This window comes from Salmo salar, chromosome 09 (assembly GCF_965601325.2).
Source record: "Salmo salar chromosome 09, fSalSal1, whole genome shotgun sequence".
In the NCBI taxonomy this organism is placed as follows: Eukaryota; Metazoa; Chordata; class Actinopteri; order Salmoniformes; family Salmonidae; genus Salmo; species Salmo salar.
Window position 1 is genome coordinate 126,702,144 of NC_138299.1, and position 9,526 is coordinate 126,711,669.

The following is a 9,526-nucleotide window of genomic DNA, read 5'->3' on the forward strand; positions in this document are numbered from 1 at the left end:
CTTGATATGCAATGGCATCATATGGCCACTAGAGGGGAGAAGTGTATGCTAATGTTCAGGTTTAGCAAAGGAGTGTGGATTATTGGTTATCATACCCAATTTCATAACTTGAATTGCATTTTTATAATGATAATATTACAAGAAAGGGACAAGGAAAAGTCCTACAAAGGACTATTTTTCATGAATAGTTGTTTGTACATAATGTGTACACTAACAAAAGGTATGAGACATACACTGGTTTAATTCAGAATCTAGTGAAAATGATTATCAATGGTCACATTGCTGTTTTTACAAGCCCCCTCATGCATAGTAACCCCACAAGAAGACTCCCACGGCCATCATAACCAGGGCATTGGCATCAACAACATGCTTCCAGAAGGGCTCCTCACTGATGCCACAGAACCAGCCAATGAGACAACAGATTTTGGGTTCATCAGCAAGACTTAGTAAGCGAGACTTAGTGAGAGGCAGACATTTTATTGGAACATTGGTTATATTGACCTACTCCAGCAAATGGTCTGGGAGAGCTGAACTTTTCTACATAAATCAAGTTTTTCCCTATGTAAACCAAGTGAAAAAAGCCCCAGACCTGCCAACGACCATGAGCTCGCTCTCTCTGGTCTGCGGTCTGAAGCGGGTCCAGATGTCCATGGTGAACAGGGTGCTGTTGAAGATGGAAGCCAGGAGCTCATCAGGGCCGCCAGCATGACCACCAGCATCAGGCCCCTCAGACCTGAGGGGGAGGAAGATTAAGGGAAGATGATGGGAGAGCTAAAAACCTTGGTAGCCATCAACACACGACTGCACGCAGTAAATTGTGTAAAAAATAACAATTATACAGTAAAAGTGTCACCCAGATCTGAGCAACTAGTTCAGCAGAGGAGAAAGACTTCTCACCATTGGGCATCACAGAGACCACCAGTTTGGGGTAGGCGATGTTGGAGCAGCCCACCTCCTTCCCACACACTTCTGGCACCACACAACCCACCTCATGTCAACAGAGAGAAGACAGGCTCTGTAACCATGGAGCCCATAATGACAGGAGGAAAAGAGAGGGAACACCACACACACACATCTTCAGGGTAAAAGATAAAGGCATCAAAAGTTTGACAAACTGTTTTTAATTTCGTTTTTTTTGTTGCTGTGTGCTTGCTTCCCTGTTAATGAACCTAAAAGATCAAACTCTCCACTCAACTCTCAATCCTATGATGGCATATGTTGGGAACTCACCTGGGAAGAGCATGCAGCTGATTATTCCAGGGAACACCATAAGGAACATGGGGAGCAGTTTCAGGTATCCACACATGATGCAGCCCGCCTTCACATGGGTCAGACTGTGGGCTGCCAGGCAGCGCTGCACGATCACCTATACACACAGACATGGGGGAAGATCCCAGATCAACTCAACCAACGATTCAATCTTTCCATCTGATCCATGTTGTTTCACATCCATCTAATTTAAGTATCTCTCACCATAGCAACAGAATGAGCAGAGCAGACATCAACATTATGTAACACATTCAAATTAGATTCAGTCAGCAATGTGCCAACTCAAATCTAATCACCGTTTTGAATGGGCCATCTACAGTAAATGCAATGTGAAATAAACGCACATATGAATTCGATCTACTGTGTTCCTATGAGCTTATTTACCTGGTCGGTGCACTGATAACAGCCGCCCACGATGGCGATGCCAAAGAGGACACCCGGCCAAGGCAGGTCCCCGGTCACGGAGGCGTCGTCTTCGGGGGGGCGAAGTACTGGGGGGAGATGTAGAGCTGGGGCTCCAGGGACTGGTACCCCCCTTGGCATTTTTCCTATTTTGTTGCCTTACAACCTGGAATGAAAATAGATTTTTGGGGGTTTGTATCATTTGATTTACACAACATGCCTACCACTTTGAAGATGCAAAATATTTTTTGTGAATCAAAAAAGAAATAAGACAAAAAAACGGAAAGCTTGAGCGTGCGTACCTATTCACCCCCCAAAGTCAATACTTTGTAGAGCCACCTTTTGCAGCAATTACAGTTGCAAGTCTCTTGGGGTATGTCTCTATAAGCTTGGCACATCTAGCCACTGGGATTTTTGGCCATTCTTCAAGGCAAAACTGTTCCAGCTCCTTCAAGTTGGATGGGTTCTGCTGGTGTACAGCAATCTTAAAGTCATACCACAGATTCTCAACTGGATTGAGGTCTGGGCTTTAAGTAGGCCATTCCAAGATATTTAAATGTTTCCCCATATACTCGAGTGTTGCATTAGCAGTATGCCTTTGGTCATTGTCCTGCTGGAATTATGAACCTCCGTCCCAGTCTCAAATCTCTGGAAGACTGAAACAGGTTTCCCTCAAGAATTTCCCTGTATTTAGCACCAGCCATCATTCCTTCAATTCTGACCAGTTTCCCAGTCCCTGCTGATGAAAAACATCCCCACAGCCTGATGCTGCCACTACCATGATTCATTGTGGGGATGATAGTCTTGGGGTGATGAGAGGTGTTGGGCTTGCGCCAGACATAGCGTTTTCCTTGATGGCCAAAAATATCAATTTTTGTCTCATCTGACCATAGTATCTTCTTCCATATGTTTGGGGAGTCTCCCACATGCCTTTTGGCGAACACCAAACGTGTTTGCTTATTTCTTTTCCTTAAGCAATGACTTTTTTCTGGCCATTACTTGTGTCATGCACAAAGTAGATGTCCTAACCGACTTTCCAAAACTATAGTTTGTTAACAAGAAATTTGTGGAGTGGTTGAAAAACATGTTTTAATGACTCCAACCTAAGTGTATGTAAACTTCCGACTTCAACTGTACATGTGCAGACCCCACTTTTCCGTTTTTTCTTTCATTTTATGAGAAGTTATTGTTTTCAATTTACTTCACCAATTTGGACTATTTTGTCTATGTCCATTACATGAAATCCAAATAAAAATCCATTTAAATTACAGGTTGTAATGCAACAAAATAGTAAAAATGGGATGAATACTTTTGCAAGGCACTGTATAGTGGATCTACAGTGAGGCTGGATCAAGGAAGTGGTTTACAAAAGGTGGTGGTGGAGGGAGGCAGGTTGGATGAAGGGAGGGAGGGAGGGAGGGAGGGAGGGAGGGAGGGAGTGAGTGAGTGAGTGAGTGAGTGAGTGAGTGAGTGAGTGAGTGAGTGAGTGAGTGAGTGAGTGAGTGAGTGAGTGAGTGAGTGAGTGAGTGAGTGAGTGAGTGAGTGAGTGAGTGAGTGAGTGAGTGAGTGAGTGAGTGCTGCACTAACAGATCCACTAGACACAGCAACTAATTCATCATGACCAGTTGAGTCATGAGTTAAAAATATTTATTAAAGTGTCACTCCACAATGATAGAATAGTTGACAATACAAAATACACATTTAAAAAGTCACATTGTGGACCACTCAAATAGAGTTCAGACACTAAATGCAGTCATAGTCAAAGCATGGTACAGTATTTCATTTGGAGGTACACTATCTATAATACATAACTATAATACATAACATCATCTATACATCATTGGTATCAGTTATTGTACATTACATTATCTATACACATGTATGCATAAACAAAAAGTACAGTAGATAAAAGGACATTTAAGCACCGATAAAGAAACATCTCCATTTCTTTTTACTCCGTCATGCGTTGAGAAACAAGTGGAGTCAACCAGATGGAATGTGTGGCACTCTGGACACAGGACTCTAAACTTACAGAAACCTGTGAGGCTGAAGGCGCCAGCGATGATGATGAATGTATGGACGGTGTCTATGTACATCAGAGCAGCTAGGCCCCCTAGTGAGCAAAACACATCATTACAGATGAACACATTTCAAGTTATAATGTCACATACAGTGAAATGCCTTTCTTGCAAACTCAAAACCCAACAATGCAATAATCATTAACAATGTAGTAATAGAAAAAAGCACACAAGAAATAAGAATAAGAAATATTAAATACACAAAGTAAGTAAGCAAGCATACTATGTACAGGAAATATTTTTTAAAGTCAGTTCCAATACCATATTTACATGTGCAAGGATACTGGAGTGACTGAGGTAGATATGCATAGAGGTAAGGTGACTAGGCAACAATAACCCAGTTGATAGCCCAGGACCGAGTTAGCCCAGGACCGAGTTTGGGGAACTCCTTATCTAGGACAGTGTTTCCAAACTCCAGTCCTCCAGTACACCCAACAGCACACATTTTTGTTGTAGCCCTGGACGAAAACACCTGATTCAACTTGCCAAGGGTTTGATGATAAGTTGACAAGTAGAATCAGCTGTGCTTGTGGGTCGAGGGTAACAGACAAAATGCTTAAGGCCCTGTTTTTTTCCTATGGTTAATCTTTTCCAAACATGACCTCTCTTTAATCGTGGACTGCCTTTTCTACAACAAGTAATGAAAGCGTTTGGGGATAATTTGATCAAACAGACCTGTGACTGTGTACAGAGCTGTGATGGAGAGGAGGGCTATCACAGCCACATAGATGTTCCAGCCTAGAGCCTGCTGTATGAACACAGCCCCAGAGAACATGTCCACCCGGAGAGAGCGAGATGAGGAGACAGTCAGACTGGTCCAACGGGTATGTTTATATCACATTGCCTTTCATACCTCAATCAAACGTACAGAACTCAGGAGACTTAGTGATACCACAGATACTAGCAATATTGAAGAAAATATCATGATAAAGGACTGTGAGGGACGTTTATAGCATGTTACAAACAGTGCCACATAGTGTTGTCCCAGACCAGGGCTCTCCAACCCTGTTCCTGGAGAGCCCCCCCCCCCCTCCTGTGGGTTTTCGCTGTAACTCCAGTTGTAACTAACCCATCAACCAGCTAATAATTAGAATCAGGTGCGCTAGATTAAGGTTGTAGCGAAAACCTACACAACGGTAGCTCTCCAGGAACAGGGTTTTGGAGCCCTGTCCTACACTCACAGAGATCTTGGTGAAGATGTAGAGGAACAGAGAAATGACGTTGAGGTACAAACTGATCCTGGTTCCCCCAAACCTCTTCTTCAGGTACTGAGGCATTGTAATTACCTAAGTAACAAGAAATGCAGAAATTACAAATGGACACAAATCTCTCCAGTATGCCATGTTAGCTTGCATAAAATGGTCTTGTGTAACTTACCCCCGCTGTGAGGTATACGGGGACAAACAGCCAGCCCAATAGGAGCACAATAAACAAGGCCTGGGTAGAGAGAGGGCTCCAATGTCAGAATAATCTCAATTTCCTGATCAGCACATATTAGAAAGTATTGTCACTGTGTCGTGTACTCGAAACCCTGTAATAACATGTCATAACATCTTTTTAGGCGTAAAATTATTCTTACATTCCACGCAAATCCCCCCACAGCAATTCCACTGGCTGCTCCGGCACCAGCAAGGCCCACAAAGTGACCACTACCAATATTACTGGCAAACAGTGATGCTCCAACCTAGAGAGAGAGAGAGAGAGACGGGGGAGAACTGTTAAAGGAAAAACACATCGTCGTGATGATGTGGCGTGTGACACATTGCTTCTTGAAAATCCTAGCTCTTGAAAACTTGTCTGCTGACATGCAAAACATTTTGGGACTAATGAAACAAATATCAAAAAATTATTTTGGAGCGGTATTGTCCTTTAACTCACATACAGGCTGTAATGTATACAATGGGACTGGGCAAGGCAGGAAAGGTGACTGCAAAAACTAGTGGAAGCAGAGTACCAAAGGGTTACCTAAAATACAGGTTAATAAAGGTTCAAATACACGAGTTGGCAAAGAGGTTAAAGACAAAGTTGAACTCACTGGCCACCATGTCATGGTCCGTCCTGCCAGAAAGTACCCTCCCACAGTGCCACGGTTGGTCTGAAACATAGACTGGAAGACAGGACATTCCCTGGATGTAATCCCTAAGCAGTGATTTACCTCATGACGTATGCCTACTCTACTGTATTGTACATGTCAATAAATGGAGCTATACAAATACCCAGTTTGACATAAGACATCATTATGATAAATTACACATGGAGAGAATCAAGTAGAATTTAAAACTATGTAGATTCAAAACTAAACTCAGCAAAAAAAGAAACGTCCTCTCACTGTCAACTGCGTTTATTTTCAGCAAACTTAACATGTGTAAATATTTGTATGAACATAAGATTAGAAAGAGACATAAACTGAACAAGTTCCACAAACATGTGTCTAACAGAAATGGAATAATGTGTCCCTGAACAAAAGAGAGGTCAAAATCAAAAGTAACAGTCAGTATCTGGTGTGGCCACCAGCTGTATTAAGTACTGCAGTGCATCTCCTCCTCATGGACTGCATCAGAGTTGCCAGTTCTTGCTGTGAGATGTTACCCCACTCGTCCACCAAGGCACCTGCAAGTTCCCGAACATTTCTGGGGGGAATGGCCCTAGCCCTCACTCTCCGATCCAACAAGTCCCAGACGTGCTCAATGGGATTGAGATCCGGGCTCTTCGCTGGCCATTCCAGAACACTGACATTCCTGTTTTGCAGGAAATCACGCACAGAACGAGCAGTATGGCTGGTGGCATTATCATGCTGGAGGGTCATGTCAGGATGAGCCTGCAGGAAGGGTACCACATGAGGGAGGAGGATGTCTTCCCTGTAACGCACAGCGTTGAGATTGCCTGCAATGACAACAAGCCCAGTCCGATGATGCTGTGACACACCGCCCAGGGGCGGAAATCCTGGGGGGGACGGGGGACACACGACCCCCCCATCCTGGGAAAAATATGATTTGTCCCCCCCAATATATCACTGAAACATAACTATGTAATTTAAATAATATTAATAATACGCAATGAAAGCAATTGTGCTGATTATAGACACTTAATAGCGTGTTTTTAAGTTTCAAAAGATTGCGACCCCCCCACCCTTTGCCTCACAATGGTTTGATCCACTGCCAGTTCCTTAGTTGGCAAGGTAACAGAGGGGTCGTATCCACTGTCTGAAAGGCACTCAATGAACGTAACTGACGTGAGGTTAATCCAGTCAATCGCGCACACACACTAGCCGAGCTAGCGCGCAAATATGAACTATTAAGCTAGCTAGTACCTATTCCATTTATGTGGCCTCGTCAAAGATGGAATCTTTGCTATCGTCAATTTATTCCAAGATCAGCATGCAGATGATGTAAGTTAGTGCTTCAAAGTCCCTGTGATAAGGTTAGCGATAAACTGAAGTCCAAACTGAACAGAACTACACTCTCTTCTACCGTTGTCTTAAATATATTTAATGGTCTCGTTGCAAAAGCTAAATTGTCGCAAGGGAACGTTTATTTATTTATTTATTTTATTTCACCTTTATTTAACCCGGGTAGCAAAGATTATAGTAAATACCACTGAAACGGAATTGGTGCTCGCTAGCTTTGCAAATTCAGCTATTGTTGGAAGCCAGCCAATATGAAACAAACTATTAAAATTACAAAAGGTTGCAGCATATGTTGTTTAAATGGTGAACTCATACAGCTGTCAACTCTTGTCATTTTAATCCGTTTCACATTTGCTAGCTACCTTTTAGATCGAAGCCCAAATAGAATGATAAAAGATAAGATAGAAGCCCATCTCCTACTGTAAATAACCTACACACTGTGTGTGTGTGTAGCCAGCCAGCCAGGTAGAAAAATGGCAGAAAAATAAAAGACAGCACAGAGTATTTTTCAGTACACCAAAACGCAAAGTAAGAACCCTAGTAGCCTAATATCTCAAAGACTAGTTTATAAAATGTTCATAAGAAAGAAATTAAATTCTAATGGAAATGTTTCACAATGATGTCATTAGGCAGAGCAGGCAACAGATGGCACACAGACAGCAGAGTTGGGTACAGATATGCAGGGACAGACTGGCAGAGACAGGGAGTCTCAGGTAAGTTTGTTGAGTCTTTGTTTGGCAACATTATGAAAGGTTCTCAATTTTTTTACTTGTAAAATAGGAACATAATTGGAAAATGCCATGGATACCCCCACTCTCAACTTAAACTGGTGACTGAACTAAGATTTGTTAAAGGCAATGGTATTGCTGTTGTGATTAGTTGTGTAGTTTTGGGTACCGGTAGTTAGGAGTACGGCAAACACCTTATTTCTTTGGTTCCTCAATATACATTTACCATATTACAATGTAGGCTATGTGTTACAGCACTACTTTTGGTGTCCCCCTCAGGAATTGCTCTTGAGAAAATGTCATGTAATTGTCCCCTCCAAAGTTGATATCAGATTTTCGCCCCTGACACCGCCCCAGACCATGACGGACCCTCCACCTCCAAATCGATCCCGCTCCAGAGTACAGGCCTCAGTGTAACGCTCATTTCTTCGACGATAAACGCGAATCCGACCATCATCCCTGGTGAGACAAAACCGCGATTCGTCAGTGAAGAGCACTTTTTGCCAGTCCTGTCTGGTCCGGCAATGGTGAGTTTGTGCCCATAGGCGACATTGTTGCCGGTGATGTCTGGTGAGGATCTGCCTTACAACAGACCTACAAGCCCTCAGTCCAGCCTCTCTCAGCCTATTGTGGACAATCTGAGCACTGATGGAGGGATTGTGCATTCCTGGTGTAACTCGGGCAGTTGTTGTTGCCATCCTGTACCTGTCCCGCAGGTGTGATGTTTGGATGTACCGATCCTGTGCAGGTGTTGCTACACGTGGTCTGCCACTGCGAGGAAGATCAGCTGTCCGTCCTGTCTCCCTGTAGCGCTGTCTTAGGGATCTCACAGTACGGACATGGCAATTTATTTCCCTGGCCACATCTGCAGTCCTCATGCCTCCTTGCAGCATGCCTAAGGCACGTTCACGCAGATGAGCATGGACCCTGGGCATCTTTCTTTTGGTGTTTTTCGGAGTCAGTAGAAAGGCCTCTTTAGTGTCCTAAGTTTTCCGAACTGTGACCTTAATTGCCTACCATCTGTAAGCTGTTAGTGTCTTAACGACCGTTCCACAGGTGCATGTTCATTAATTGTTTATGGTTCATTGAACAAGCATGGGAAACAGTGTTTAAACCCTTTACAATGAAGATCTGTGAAGTTATTTGGATTTTTACAAATTATCTTTCAAAGACAGGGTTCTGAAAAAGGGACGTTTCTTTTTTTTGCTGAGTTTATGTAGGCCACAGACCTGTAGACTGATATACAGATAGGTGTACTACTAACCCAGACGCCCACTCCAACGACCAGAATGAAGTAGCCGATGATGACCAAGATATCCGCTAGATTATTTAATGGTCCCCTTCTCCGGTGTGGTTTCAGACGAGGGATTCTCCATTTCTCAACAAAAAGGAAGAAAGGCGTCAACGGCCGTAATAATGTCAAACCAAGGGATATCAGTCCAAGACTTGGAGCAAAGGATAATGATAATACTCGTGTCTATTAACTAGAGGGCTCACATTCTAACGGACGATAAGGCATGAGAGAAAGGCCAGGTGAAGGAGGAGAGAATGGTCAGAGTGGTTTGTCAGTAAGACCTTTTGGTCGCCAGAAAAGAGGCTGATTCAGAGGTTTATTAATGACAGTAATAATTAACTCCTAGCCT

General features: G+C 43.2%; 1 pseudogene; it reads right to left on the bottom strand.

Moving 5' to 3' along the window:
• Positions 1 to 300: 300 nt before the first annotated feature.
• Positions 301 to 9,259, bottom strand: LOC106612522 (sodium/glucose cotransporter 2-like; annotated as a pseudogene).
• Between the last annotated feature and the right edge of the window lie 267 nt (positions 9,260 to 9,526).